The sequence below is a fragment of the Loxodonta africana genome, chromosome 10 (assembly GCF_030014295.1).
Source record: "Loxodonta africana isolate mLoxAfr1 chromosome 10, mLoxAfr1.hap2, whole genome shotgun sequence".
NCBI lineage: Eukaryota > Metazoa > Chordata > Mammalia > Proboscidea > Elephantidae > Loxodonta > Loxodonta africana.
In genome coordinates, this window is record NC_087351.1 from 33,538,086 (window position 1) to 33,554,118 (window position 16,033).

Genomic DNA, 16,033 nt, shown 5'->3' on the forward strand with positions numbered 1-16,033 from the left:
GGATGTACTTCTTCAAAGACAGATATGCTAGTTCTCCTGGAATTCCATGGTATATTCAATATTCTTCACCAACACCATAATTCAAAGGCGTCAATTCTTCTTTAGTCTTCCTTATTCATTGTCTAGCTTTTGCATGCATATGAGGAAATTGAAAATACCATGGCTTGTATCAGGCACACCTTAGTCCAAAATGTGACATTTTTGCTTTTTAACTCTCTAAAGAGGTCTTTTGCAGCAAATTTGCCCAATGCAGTATGTCGTTTGATTTCTTGACTGCTGCTTCCATGGGCATTGATTGTGTATCCAAGTAAAATGAAATCCTTGACAACTTCAATCTTTTCTCCATTTATCATGATGTTCCTTATTAGTCCAGTTATGAGGATTTTTGTTTTCTTTATGTTGAGGTGAATCCATACTGAAGGCTGTTGTCTTTGATCTTTGTCTCTAAGTACTTCAAGTCCTCTTCACTTTCAGCAAGTAAAATTGCGTCATCTGCATAATGCAGGTTCTTAGTGAGTCTTCCTCCAATCCTGATGGTTCATCCTTTAAAATATACTACAGAGTAAAAAGAATAAGAAAAAGAGCAAGAACTGTAGTATAATAAAATAAAAATATATACTTACAAATTATGCATTTTATATTTTACATGGATACATGCAAATTCAATTAGACTGACTGCCTATGGGGCAGGGAAATGAGAGGTCAGAATGGGGATGAATGGGAATGAATAAACACACCCATCCATATAGGTAGATAAGAGACACAGTCATGTGCCATGCCAGGCATTGAGGGTGTGTCAGTGGTGTACTGGAACCAGCTCCTACCAACTTTTGAGAGCCAATTGTGTACATATCTTCCCAAGTCTGTGCTCAGTAACATTACACTGGTACCTTCAAATCGGCCATGATAGGAGTATTTACATAGCAGAAATCAGCAGATTCTAAAAATCATAGCATCTTTTTTTTTTTCTTTGTGGAGAGCATGTTGTTAAATATTGACCCACACACCACTTCCTTAATGCCCACATTTTTCCTTCCTTACCAGTGATTCTTGACACCAAGAAGGAGATAGGAGAAATTGACATGGGTAACTTGAAAATTTTTGCCAGGTGACTCTGATACAATGAGCCCTACCTAGCAGTGAGCTAAAAACCACTGCTCTATTCCAAGCTGCCTTTGAATTAGTTTATGTCAATTTGGCAAATCAGAGGTCCTAAAATTTTTTAATCCCTATGAACTAGTAATTCCAGTTCCAGAAATATGTCCTAAAAAAAATCTTAATTATACAAAATGCTTTCTATATAAAGATGTTGATCTAAGTCCTATTTAACAATGTTGAATCAGAAACAATGGTTTATTAGTTTATATGTGTTATATAAACTCATGATGCATCTAGCACTCAAAATCTATTTATGTGGAGTTTTTAATAACATAAAAAAATACTTGTTATTGATTTAAATGAAAAATAAGAATACAAAAAGAATATGTAGGTAGATAGATACAGATACACCAAACTTTAATGTTCTACTAATCATTACTTGGAGATCTTGTTAGAGTACAAATTCTAATTCAGAAAGACTAGGGTAATGCCCAAGATTCCACATTTCTAACAGAGATAATGCCGATGCTGCTGGTCTACAGACCACTTCTTGAATAGCAAAGGTATATAGAATGTAATCATATCTATGTAAGAAACGGAGCCCTATTGCAGCATTGTTCACAAGAGCAAAAGATGGAAACAACCTAGATGCCCATCAACAGACAAATAGATAAACAAATTATGGTACGTACACAATGGAATATATATAATGAAAAATAACAACGATGAATCCATGAAACATCTCACAACATGGATAAATATTGACGGTATTATGCTGAGTGAAATTAGTCAGTCACAAAACGACAAATATTGTATGAGACCACTATTATAAGAACTCAAGAAAAGGCTTAAACATTCTTTGATAGTTATGAGTGTGGGTAGGGAGGGACAGGGGAATTCACTAACTAGATAGTTGACAAGAATCATCTTAGGTGAAGGGAAGCACAACACACAATACATGGGAAGTCAGCACAACTGGACTAAACCATAAGCTAAGAGGTTTCCTGAACACAATCAAACACTTCAAGGGACAGAGTAGCTGGGACTGGGGTCTGGGGACCATGGTTTCAGGGGATATCTCAGTCAATTGCCATAAAAAACTGTATTAAGAAAATGTTCTGCATCCCACTTTGGTGAGTGGCATCTGGGGTGTTAAAACCTGCATCAACCCACTTGGAGCAAAAGAGAATGAAGAACACCAAAGACACAAGGAAAATATTGGCCCAAGAGACGTAAGGGTCACTTAAACCAGAGACTCCATCAGCCTGAGACCAGAACTAAATAGTCCTGACTGCTACCATGACCACCCTGACAGGGAACACAACAAAGAGTCCCTGATGGAGCAGGAGAAAAGTGTGGAGCAGAACTCAACATCACGGAAAAAGACCAGACTTAACAGTCTGATTGAGACTGTAGGAACCCCTGAAGCCATGACCCCCCGAAGCTCTGTTAACCCAGACTAAAACCATTCCTGAAGCCCACCCTTCAGACAAAGATTATATGGGACTACAAAACATAAAATACTTCTTGTAAAGAGTATGCTTCTTAGTTCAAGCAGCTTCATCAGACCAAATGTGTGGCTCCTGTCCAGAGGCAGGATGAGAAGGCAGGAAGGGACAGGGGCTGGTTGAATGGACACAGAAAACCTTGAGTGGAAAAGGGAGTGTGCTGTTACACTATACGGATTGCCACTAGTGTCACGTAACAATATGTGTATAATTTTTTGTATGAGAAATTAACTTGAGCTATAAACATTCACCTAAAACACAATTTAAAAAAAAGAAGAAAGAAATGGAGCCCTGGTGGCACAATGGTTAAGAGCTCGACTGCTAACCAAAAAGTCAGCACTTCAAATTCACCAGCCACTCCTTGGAAACCCTTTGGGGGCAGTTCTATCCTCCCTATAGGGTCACTATGAGTCGGTACTAACTCTACGGCACCTAAAAACAGCAAAGTGAAAGAAATACATAGGAAAATCTGGCAAAAAAAATGCACCAAAGAATTAATGCTATTGAGTTAGTGCCATGGATGAGGGTTTTTTTTTTTTTAAATATATTTTACTAGAGTTTCCAATTTTTCTATTTTAAAGGACACATGCTTAGGAAAAATGACATTACAAATTATCTGCTTTAATTTTCTTACAAACTGTATTGAAAATTGAATGCCAAGAACTTGCTGAAGAGGCCATATGTATAGCCTGGTCTAGAGCCAAGACTTCATTTCTTTGTTTCTCCTTTCTTGACTATGCTTTGAGCATAAGTATCTGGGGGGTTTTTTCAAATACTTTTTACATTTTAAGGTAAGAAAAAATTTTTAATCGAACTTTTTCATTTCCTCCCATTTTCACTCTTCCCCCAGGACCCAGTCTACAAGCTCCAATCAGGTAGACATCAGAATAAGACTGGCCAAGGCTCTTTATCACTTGTGGTGGTTCCTTGCATGACTGTAAGAACAGGACTACCAAACATCAGACAGTGACCCCTATTTCAGAGGTATAATTGAAGTCATTATTTTAACTAAAAGTAACTGTTATTCTTGATCTGAACAAACAATGGAAACTTTGGTTTGCAAGTTGTACTAAGTAACAGCCAAGAGAGTTGGGAAGAGTCTGAGTGAGGAGGCTCATTATATAAATTCTCTGGGGATCCTAAGCCCCATCAAACTAGAAAGAAGAGTAGATCCCTTAAGAAAATAAAGCTGCAACCCGTATCTTTCAGCCTTGATGTCGCTTCCATGAAGATAAGTATTCATTCCAGAAGTAGCTCACCCACTGTCTCCTAGAGCCCCAGAGCCCACAGAAGAAGCATCACTTCATAGAGACTGGGCCCACATGACGATGAAATATAAAAGACTTTATCAGTCAGAATCACCACATTAGTCCAAGAGGAGGATGAAAGACTGCTCCAAATGACAACTGCACTTTTCCAAGGCTTTTCCCAGGATGAACTTGCTGAAAACGGATAATTCCAAAACATTCAGAATGATGGAAAAGTCTAGGACACCATTCTCTCACTCTTAGTGACCCAGGGAATGTGGTGTTCTTAGAGAATGTCATCAAATTCATGAGACATGAAAATCAGATGCCAACAGTATAAGACCTGCACTTAGGGCCATTAATGCAACCCCAAGAAATACCCATGAGAACCCAGGATCTTCTGCAATCCTGTGAGTAGACTATTTGGAATGCCCTGACTGGGACTTTCTCAGAGGGCTGACAGACACCTGCCCCAGGACATTTGGGATATTTCCGCCTGAGTTCCTCAGGGGATGGCAGTGCAACAGTAGCTTCCTCAAGCCCTCCCCCTACTGGCAATTGCTTTTTATATTCTTTTATAACGTCTGGCACATTGAGGACAGGCACTGGGTCTCTATTGTAACTTTAACCCCACCATTCATGTCTATGCTGGCACATTGAGGACAGGCACTGGGTCTCTATTGTAACGTTAACCCCACCAACCATGTCTATGCTGGCACATTGAGGACAGGCACTGGGTCTCTATTGTAACTTTAACCCCACTATCCATGTCTATGCTAGAACACAGCAGGAGCTAAGTCAATCGTTACTCAGTCAGAGCCATTAAGTTACTTACTACCAGTGAGGAACTTTGCCTGCCCTGACTTACAAGAGGTTGTCCTACCCTGTGCTTTGTGTAACTGTATCCTTGGAAAACCTCAATCTCTGGACAACATTGAATCTGTGTGAAATTCCTAACGCTTTTCCTTAGAGAGAAAGATTTAATCTTCCTTCTAAGAGAATTAGAACTCTCCAAAAGAGCACAAGTTCCAACCCAGAGAAGCACAAGCCTGTAGGGCACCGAAGGAGACTATTCCACTGGAGCCTACATGACTGGCCCTTAAAATAATGAATGGTCTGAAGTGGATGGCTGCAGCCATGTCCAGGCTCTCAGACTGGGAGGCAGGTCACTTCCTTCCCTCATCAAGCATGTACGATAAAGGGGAGAATACCTGGCATTCAAGAAGTGGTCCATTTGCCAGTGTATCTAGAAAGATCCCAAGTTGATGGATTCCTGTTTCAAATAGGGGAAAAAACAGAACTTTATCAATGGCACAGTCTATGTGCTATGTCCTTGCACTCGTTCCAATGTCTTTGTATGCATTTCTTTGTTCAGCTCATGATCCACTATGAATCCTGGAGTTTTTCCTTCTCTCCCACTCTCTTCCAGCTATTCCTTATCTTAGTCTCTGTTCCTATGGGCCTCTGAATGCAACCCACCAAGAACTTCACCTAGCTAATTCTCATCCTATTAGTTCCTGATGATGTTTCTAGGAATCACAATCATGATGGATTCTGCTTGTGTTCTGGAAAGAGCTGGATAACTTTCTCAGCCACCTGGGCACACCCTGGAACCAAATGATCAGGCCGCGGAAAGCACTATTTCAGATTACTTATAAATCAGATGATATTGAGTCTTGAAATAAGCCCTGAAGAATGGCTCTAGTTATAGCCTCAGAGGCTGATCAACTACTTGTGTTCTTTAACAATTGCCAACAAATGCTAGATAGAATGGTAGTTTGTGGAAAGACTTTGAGGCGTAGCCTGTGCTAAAAAAGAAGGCAGAAATGTAAAAAAGGAAAAGTCTGTCAAGTTCACCATTTCATCCTCCCCACTAATGCCACTTTCATCTAACAACCTCTGTCTCGCAGATACCTAAATTGAGTCCCAATCTTATTCTTCAGACACTGGCAAATAATTCTTGCTATAGATGTTGTTGTTGTTGTTGATAGGTGCCGTCGAGTTGGTTCCGAATCATAGCGACCCTATGCACAACACAACGAAACACTGCCCGGTCCTGTGCCATCCTTACAATGGTTGTTATGCTTGAGCTCATTGTTGCAGCCACTGTGTCAACCCGCCTCGTTGAGGGTCTTCCTCTTTTCCGCTGACCCTGTACTCTGCCAAGCATGATGTCCTTCTCCAGGGACTCATCCCTCCTGACAACATGTCCAAAGTATGTAAGGACGCAGTGTCGCCATCCTTGCCTCTAAAGAGCATTCTGGCCGCATTCCTTCCAAGACAGATTTGTTCGTTCTTTTGGCAGTCCATGGCATATTCAATATTCTTCGCCCACACCACAAATCGAAGGCATCAACTCTTCTTCGGTCTTCCTTATTCATTGTCCAGCTTTCACATGCATATGATGTGATTGAAAATACCATGGCTTGGGTCAGGCGCACCTTAGTCTTCAGGGTGACATCTTTGCTCTTCAACACTTTGAAGAGGTCCTTTGCAGCGGATTTACCCAATGCAATGCGTCTTTTGATTACTTGGCTGCTGCTTCCATGGCTGTTGATTGCAAATCCAAGTAAAATGAAATCCTTGACAACTTCAGTCTTTTCTCTGTTTATCATGATGTTGCTCATTGGTCCAGTTGTGAGGATTTTTGTTTTCTTTATGTTGAGGTATAATCCATACTGAAGGCTGTGGTCTTTGATCTTCATTAGTAAGTGCTTCAAGTCCTCTTCACTTTCAGCAGGTAAGGCTGTGTCACCTGCGTAACGCAGGTTGTTAATGAGTCTTCCTCCAATCCTGTTGCCCTGTTCTTCTTCATGTAGTCCAGCTTCTCGGATTATTTGTTCAGCATACAGATTAAATAGGTATGGTGAAAGGATACAGCCCCGATGCACACCTTTCCTGACTTAAAACCAATCGGTATCCCCTTGTTCTGCCCGAACAACTGCCTCTTGATCTACGTAAAGGTTCCTCGTGAGCACAATTAAGTGTTCTGGAATTCCCATTCTTCACAGTGTTATCCATAGTTTGTTATGATCCACACAGTCGAATGCCTTTGCATAATCAATAAAACACAAGCAAACATCCTTCTGGTATTCTCTGCTTTCAGCTAGGATCCATCTGACATCAGCAATGATATCCCTGGTTCCGTGTCCTCTTCTGAAACGAGCCTGAATTTCTGGCAGTTCCCTGTCAATATACTGCTGCAGCTGTTTTTGAATGATCTTCAGCAAAATTTTGCTTGCATGTGATATTAATGATATCGTTCTATAATTTCCACATTCATTTGGATCACCTTTCTTGGGAATAGGCATAAATATGGATCTCTTCCAGTCAGTTGGCCAGAAAGCCGTCTTCCATATTTCTTGGCATAGATGAGTGAGCACCTCCAGTGCTGCATCAGTTTTGTTGAAACATCTCAATTGATATTCCATCAATTTCTGGAGCCTTATTTTTCACCAGTGCCTTCAGAGCAGCTTGGACTTCTTCCTTCAGTACCATCGGTTCCTGATCATATGTCACCTCTTGAAATGGTTGAATATTGAATAATTCTTTTAGGTATAATGACTCTGTGTAATCCTTCCATCTTCTTTTGATGCTTCCTGCATCGTTTAATATTTTCCCCATGGAATCCTTCACTATTGCAACTCGAGGCTTGAATTTCTTCCTCAGTTCTTTCAGTTTGAGAAACGCGGAGTGTGTTCTTCCCTTTTGGTTTTCCATCTCCGGCTCTTTGCACATGTCATTATAATACTTTACTTTGTCTTCTCGAGAGGCCCTTTGAAATCTTCTGTTCAGTTCTTTTACTTCATCAATTCTTCCTTTTGCTTTACTGCTTGACACTCAAGAGCAAGTTTCAGAGTCTCCTCTGACATCCATCTTGGTCTTTTCTTTCTTTCCTGCCTTTTCAGTGACCTCTTGCTTTCTTCATGGATGATGTCCTTGATGTCATTCCACAACTCATCTGGTCTTCGGTCACTAGTGTTCAGTGTGTCTAATCTATTCTTGATATGGTCTCTAAATTCAGGTGGGATATACTCAAGGTCACGGACTTGCTCTGATTTTCTTCAATTTCAGCTTGAACATGCATATGAGCAATTGATGGTCTGTTCCACAGTCAGCCCCTGGCCTTGTTCTGACTGATGATATTGAGCTTTTCCATTGTCTCTTTCCACAGATGTAGTCAGTTTGATTTCTGTGTGTTCCATCTGGCAAGATCCATGTGTATAGTTGCCGTTTATGTTGGTGAAAGAAGGTATCTGCAATGAAGAAGTCCTTGGTCTTGCAAAATTCTATCATTGGTTCTCTGGCATTGTTTCTATCACCAAGGCCATATTTTCCAACTACTGGTCCCTCTTCTTTGTTTCCAGCTTTCACATTCCATTCACCAGTAATTACCGATGCATCTTGATTGCATGTTCGATCAATTTCAGACTGCAGCAGCTGATAAAAATCTTCTATTTCTTCATCTTTGGCCCTAGAGGTTGGTGCGTAAATTTGAATAATAGTCGTATTAACTGGCCTTCCTTGTAGGCATATGGATATTATCCTATCACTGACAGCGTTGTACTTCAGGATAGATCTTGAAACGTTCTTTTTTGACGATGAATGCAACACCATTCCTCTTCGAGTTGTCATTCCCAGCATAGTAGACTATATGATTGGCCAATTCAAAATGGCCAATACCAGTCCATTTCAGTTCACTAATGCCTAGGATATCGATGTTTGTATGTGTTCCATTTCATTTTTGACGATTTCCAATTTTCCTAGATTCATACTTCGTACATTCCAGGTTCCGATTATTAATGGATGTTTGCAGCTCTTTCTTCTCATTTTGAGTCATGCCACATGAGCAAATGAAGGTCCCGAAGGCTTTACTCCATCCACTTCGTTAAAGTCAACTCTACTTTGAGGAGGCAGCTCTTCCCCAGTCATCTTTTAAATGCCTTCCAACCTGGGGGGCTCATCTTCCAGCACTATATCAGACAATGTTCCACTGCTATTCATAAGGTTTTCACTGGCTAATGCTTTTCAGGAGTAGACTGCCCGGTCCTTCTTCCTAGTCTGTCTTAGTCTGGAAGCTCAGCTGAAACCTGTCCTCCATGGGTGACCCTGCTGGTATCTGAATACCAGTGGCATAGCTTTCAGCATCACATCAACACACAAGTCCCCACAGTATGACAAACTGACAGACACATGGGGGTTGCTATAGGTATGCCAGTTAAATAAAGCAATAGTTGATAATGTTTAAGGAAGGACAGTCACAGGGATGCTGACTTTTAAAAAGAGATCTTAAGATCTTTTTGTTTTGTTTTGCTGCCAAAAGTCCTCTACCATACACAACCAGACCTCTGTTTACTTACTTTCAAACTCTAGCCACCTCAGCAATGGAGAGCCTCCCTTCAGGGAGTGATCACAGGAAGACACCTCTTCAACCTCATGAGGAAAATCAAACTCTCCTCACATGAACCAACTTAAGATTACTTGGCATGCTGACTCTGCTAAGTCGCTGGCCATTAGGAAATACTACATAAGCGGTAAGTACTCATCTCATTTTGTGCAAATACCGGCCGACGTCTCTCTCAGAAATTTAAGGTGTTATTCATTCATTCAATCAGTGTTTATTAAAGCTGGTTATCACAAGAAATATGTTCTAGGTGCTGTAGAAAATACTGATTAATAAAGAACTTTTTGACTCAAAGAGCAACAAATTAAAAGCAACTATATTTAATAAAATACAGTCAAAGTAAACTAGATATCACAAGCTATGGGAGGTACAGAGGAAAGACTCATTCATTCAGGAGAGAAGTTTTCATGGAGGAAATGCATGTACTGAGGAGTGTTTTAAAAGATATATGGAATTTGAAAGGCTGTTAATTTCCAAGCTGAAAAGACGTCATGTGCAAAAGCGCAGGTGCATGACAATGGATAAGAAATCAAAGAATTGCAAGGAGCCTATTGTACCTAGAGTGCAGGGTGTGATGCAGGATATAATGAGAGATGAACCTGGAAATATCATTTGGGAACAGATCATTAATAACCTCAAATATCAAACCCTTACTAAGGAATTTTGATTTTTTTTTTTTTTTTTTTTAAATTTTTATTAAGCTTCAAGTGAACATTTACCATTCCAATCAGTCTGTCACATGTAGGTTTACATACATCTTACTCCCTTCTCCCACTTGCTCTCCCCCTATTGAGTCAGCCCTTACAGTCTCTCGTTTCGTGCCAATTTTACCTTCTTCCATCTCTCTCTATCTTCCCATCCCCCCTCCAGTCAAGAGTTGCCAACACACTCTCCCGTGTCCACCTGATTTAATTAGCTCGCTCTTCATCAGTATCTCTCTCCCCCCCACTGACCAGTCCTTTTCATGCCTGATGATTTGTCTTCGGGGTTGGTTCCTGTCCTGTGCCATCAGAAGTTCTGGGGAGCATTGTCTCTGGGATTCCTCTAGTCGCAATCATACCATTAGATGTGGTCTTTTAATGAGAATTTGGGGTCTGTATCCCATTGGTCTCCTGCTCCCTCAGGAGTTGTCTCTTGTGCTCCCTGACAGGGCAGACATCGATTGTGGCCGGGCACCAACTTGTTCTTCTGGTCTCAGGATATTGTAGATCTCTGGTTCAAGTGGCCCTTTCTGTCTCTTGGGTTCTTAGTTGTCGTGTGACCTTGGTGTTCTTCCTTTGCCTTTGCTCCCGGTGGGTTGAGACCAATTAATGTATTTTAGATGGCTGCTTGTTGGCATTTAGGACCCCAGGTGCCACAATTCAAAGTGGGATGCAGAGTGTTTTCATAATAGAATTATTTTGCCCATTGATTTAGAAGTCCTCTCAAACCAAGTTCCCCAGACCCCAGCCCCTGCTTCGCTATCCTTTGAAGCTTTCATTTTATCTCGGAAACCTCTTTACTTTTAATCCTGTCCAATTAGGCTGACCTTCCTTGTTTTGAGTGTTGTCTTTCCCTTCACCCAAAGCAGTTCCCATCTACAGATTGATCAATAAAAAGCCCTCTCCCTCCCTCCCTCCCTCCCTCCCCCCTTTGTAACCACAAAAGTATGTGTTCTTTTCCATTTTTTCTATTCCTCAAGATCTTATAATAGTGGTCTTATACAATATTTGTCCTTTTGCAACTGACTCATTTCGCTCAGCATAATGCCTTCCAGATTCCTCCATGTTATGAAATGTTTCAGAGATTCGTCACTGTTCTTTATCGATGCGTAGTATTCCATTGTGTGAATATACCACAATTTATTTACCCATTCGTCCGTTGATGGACATCTTGGTTGCTTCCAGCTTTTTGCTATTGTAAACAGAGCTGCAATAAACATGGGTGTGCATATATCTGTTTGTGTGAAGGGTCTTGTATTTTTAGGGTATATTCCGAGGAGTGGGATTTCTGGTTTGTATGGTAGTTCTATTTCTAACTGTTTAAGATAACGCCAGATGGATTTCCACAGTGGTTGTACCATTTTACAATCCCACCAGCAGTGTATGAGAGTTCCAGTCTCTCCGCAGCCTCTCCAACATTTATTATTTTGTGATTTTTGAATAGGAATTTTGATTTTTGCAGATATGAACTGAATTGTTCTTTTTTTCATTCATGACAGTTGTTATCTCTCACGTGTTTCTTCTTTCCTGTTTATTAATCCAAATACATTAAAACCTGGAAAGTCTGTGTAAGGGAGGAAACTGACAGAGAAGGAAAACTCAAATACTAGAAAGCAATACCAAAGTGGTAAGGCTGCACCCTATCAAAGGCGGAACACATGTAAGACCTGGAAAAAAAGACATTCCCTTCAACTTCCAGCTCTCACAGGTTTCACTGTACTAGTTAAAAGCATCAAATATTCAGGCAATGTTGTAGCAGCAATAGAGTTTCCATGCATTTAAGCCAGTTTACCTCAGAATATGTACCTGATAGTATATGCCTAAGTTAAGCAGAAAGGGTACCTCCATGAAATATGAACTATTTAGGGATGAAGACCCAATATTGGAGGAAAAGATAAGAATAAAAGGGATTGAAAGCAGATTTTCTTAGGGGCAAAGAGTTAGTTGAGGAATCAGGAGTAAGAGTTTAGTTAAGAAAGATAAGTATGGTTAATTTTTGTTTTTGAGCCTGACTCAGTCCATCCTAGCTATCACTACTTCCTCCTCTAGCACACAGATAGAACAGGAACCAAAAATGAAATGGGTCCCAGTAGGGGCTCAGCAAATCCAGCCTGAGTAGTCAGTGGTGGTAAGAAATACCTTTCACAGAAATAAAAGATTTCTTTAGGCCAAAATGCAACACTCAGCTGCCTTTCCTCTCAGTTCCAGGCTGCCCTTAGATGCCCAGAGTATCATAATCCTGATACTAAACACCTCTGATTGACCATCCCCAGCGAAGGTCAAGAAGCCATGGGGAACAGCACCACTGTCACTGAGTTTGTCCTGCTGGGGCTCTCAGATGCCTGTGACCTGCAGATGCTCCTCTTCCTGGGGTTTCTCCTGACCTACCTCCTCACTCTGCTGGGGAATCTCCTTATTGTGGTCATCACCCTCATGGACAGACGCCTCCACACCGCCATGTACTACTTCCTCCACAACCTTGCTGTCCTGGAGATCTCGCTCACCTCGGTCATTTTTCCCAAGATGCTGAACAATATCTTAACTGGAAGGAAGACTATCTCTCTACCAGGCTGCTTCCTACAGAGTTTCCTCTATTTCTTCCTGGGCACCACAGAGTTTTATCTCCTGGCAGTGATGTCTTTTGACAGGTATGTGGCCATCTGTAACCCCTTGCGCTATGCCACCATCATGAGCAAAAGAGTCTGTGTCCAGTTGGTCCTTTGTTCATGGATGACAGGATTCCTTCTCATCATTGTTCCTAGTTCAATCACAATTCAGCAGCCTTTCTGTGGTCCCAATATCATTAATCATTTCTTCTGTGACAACTTTCCTGTCCTAAAACTCATATGTACAGATACAAGTCTGATAGAGCTTCTGGGCTTTATTGTAGCCAACTTCAGCTTACTGGGCACTCTCTCTGTGACAGCCACCTGCTATGGCCACATCCTCTACACCATCCTGCACATCCCCTCAGCCAAGGAGAGGCAGAAAGCCTTCTCAACCTGCTCCTCCCACATCACTGTTGTAGCTCTCGTCTATGGCAGCTGCATCTTCATGTATGTCCGCTGGGGCAAGGGTGGCCAGGAGGAGGACAGGAACAAGTAGTGGCCTTGCTCAACACTGTGGTGACCCCGATGGTCAACCCCTTCATCTACACCCTGAGGAATAAACAGGTGAAGCAGGTGTTGAGGGAGAAGGTGAGCAAGCTCCTCTCATAAAGCTGTGGAACAAAAAGGCTGAGGATAATGTTCCCAGACAAGCTAGGGGAATATCAGACCCCTGCAAGAAATTCAGCCTTATCTTTCAGAAAAAGCTGTGATGACATTTCCACTTGGTAGAAATTGTGCCAGCCAAAATGTAACTCAGCATAAACTCAAAAGCTCTCTTGCTCCTCATGGCATTTTTATTAAATACCAAATTTGAATATTTACGGTCATTCTTGCTGTGTATGCCTGGGTTCTCAGCAGAATACAAGCTCTTTGAGGGCAGAAACCAGCTCTGTATTTCACTATAAGTCGCAAGCGTCAGGACATTGACATAGATCACATGGATATTCAATAAACACTTGCAGACTTATTAATTGCTTTGTGTCTTCAGCACCCCCAAAGGAAAGGAGAAGAATACTCTGTGCAGCTCTCATTTCACACCTAAACCATAGTCCTGTCACAGAAATGTATCAGCAAGAACTCAAAGAAATACTAAGGATGACTGATTATTATTTTGCATCTAACCTACTTATACTTTTTGAGTACTTTTGAGTATTAAAATTCATACAAGAGCAAAGGCTCTTCCACCTAATAGTTCTATTAGCTTAAATAAGACACTGAAATTTTCTGGTCCCCAGTTTCCTCTTCTTTGATCAAATGGGAATGACAATACCCATTCCAAAGGATTAGTATGAAAGTCAAATAAGATATTCTATACAAAGTGCCTTACAGAGTGACTGGCATATAATAGGTCTTCAACAAATGTTAATTCCTTCCTCCAATTCTCATCCTACCTTCACTTTCTTATTTTTGACTCTCATATCAGTTACAAACAAAAGCATTTTCAAAGACCTTATATTTAAAATGTTATTTTAAATCTCATATAAAGTCAAATAGAGTATCCAGACTATTGCAATTCATCATTAAATGTTCACTATTGATCAAGATAAAGATGAAGAAATTCATATTGGTAAATGAAAAAATATTAAATAAATAACCAAATTAGTTAACGCATGCATTTAATCCAATCTAAAGTTTTTTTTTTTGGGGGGGGGTTTTGAATTATTACACAAATGCCATGTTCAAGGAGATGTACTATATGGTCTGGGAAAAATACATAATCCATGCTGTTGAAAATTTTTAAATATGATACGGAAGGTAGAAAGTACACAAATAACTATAATTCAGGGTAGAAAATGATCCAAAAAACAAAAGAAAATGATACGTGTAAGAAAATATCATGTGTAACTAACTCTTCAAAACAAATTAAAAAATTGAAATGGATGACTTCCCAGAAAAAGAGAGTTTTCAGACACTGACCTAAGAGGAAATGAAAACTTGATTAGGCAAATTACTACAGAAGGATATAGAAATGTGACTAAATATTCTATAAACTCAAGGATTCTTAGGTCATCTTTGACTCCATTCTTTTTCTTAAACCTTGAACAAATTCCGTGGGTTATAACTTCAAAATAAATACAGGACACCACTACTTCTTACCCCCACCATCACTATGATCTTTATGTATGCTGCCTTCCATTTCCTCTAATTTCTTCATTCCCTACCTGCCACCCCCATCCCACCGTACACTATAGCCCTGGAGGAGTTAGAAGTCACAAGTAAAGGGGACTAGAGAGGGTCTTGCAGAGTTCAGAGATGAAGCCAAAAACATGTATACTTTCTCTCTAAAAATTGCCTGCCTGAAATAGACCTGAGGTGGAGGAAGGCTTAAGTTTTGTTGTTGTTTTTTATTGTGGTGAAAATATACACAACAAAACAAGCAAACAAAAAACCTGTTGCCATCGAGTGGATTTTGACTCATAGCAAACCTATAGGACAAAGCTGAACTGCCACAGAGGGTTTCCAAGGGGTGGCTGGTGGATTTGAACAGCTGACTTCTTGGTTAGCACCTGAGTTCTTAACCACTGCACCACCAGAGCTCCATACACAACAAAGTATATGATAATTCAGTAATTTCTACCTGTATGGCTAAGTGATATTGATTGCATGCTTCAAGTTGTGTAACCATTCTCACTATCCTTTTCTAAATCATTCTATCACTATTAACATAAACTCAGTGCAACCTAAGTAAAAACTCTTCCCTTCCCCCTTGTTCCCACCCCTTGGTAACCACGAAAGATTTTGGGTTTCTACATATTTGACGAAATACCAAGTGAGATGTTTTAACAAATGGATGCAACACTGGAAGCCACTCAATCATCTACGCCAAGAAATTTGAAAGACAACTACCTAGCCAAATGACTAGAAGAGACCCATATTTGTATCCATTCTAAAGAAAGGTGATCCAATAGAATGCAGAAATTATCAAACAATATCATTAATGTCTCACACAAATAAAATTTTGCTAAAGATAATTCAAAAACAGTTGCAGCAGTACATCGACAGGGAGCTGCCAGAAATTCAAACTGGATTAAGAAGAGGACCTGAAAGGAGCGCCATCATTGCTGATGTCAGAAGGATCTCGGCTGAAAGCAGAGAATACGAGAAAGATGTCTACCTGTGTTCCACTGCCTATGCAAAGATGTTCGACTGTGTGGATTGAAACAAATTAGGGATGACATTATGAAGAATGGGAATTCCAGAACACTTAATTGTGCTCATGTGGAAACTATACATAGACCAAGAGGAAGTCGTTCTAACAGAACAAGGGGATACTGCGTGATTTAAAATCAGGAAAGGTGTGCATCAGGGTTGTATCCCTTCGCTATACTTATTGAATTTGTAAACTGAGCAAATAATCAGAAAAGCTGTACTATATTAAGAAGAACACAGCACCAGGATTGGAGAAAGACTCATTAACAACCTTCCATATGCAGATGACACAACCTTGCTTGCTGAAAGTGAAGAG

At 40.5% G+C, this 16,033-nt stretch overlaps 1 pseudogene; it reads left to right on the plus strand.

Moving 5' to 3' along the window:
• Nucleotides 1–11,851: 11,851 nt before the first annotated feature.
• LOC100669797 (olfactory receptor 6E1-like) lies at nt 11,852–13,312 on the plus strand (annotated as a pseudogene).
• Nucleotides 13,313–16,033: the final 2,721 nt, after the last annotated feature.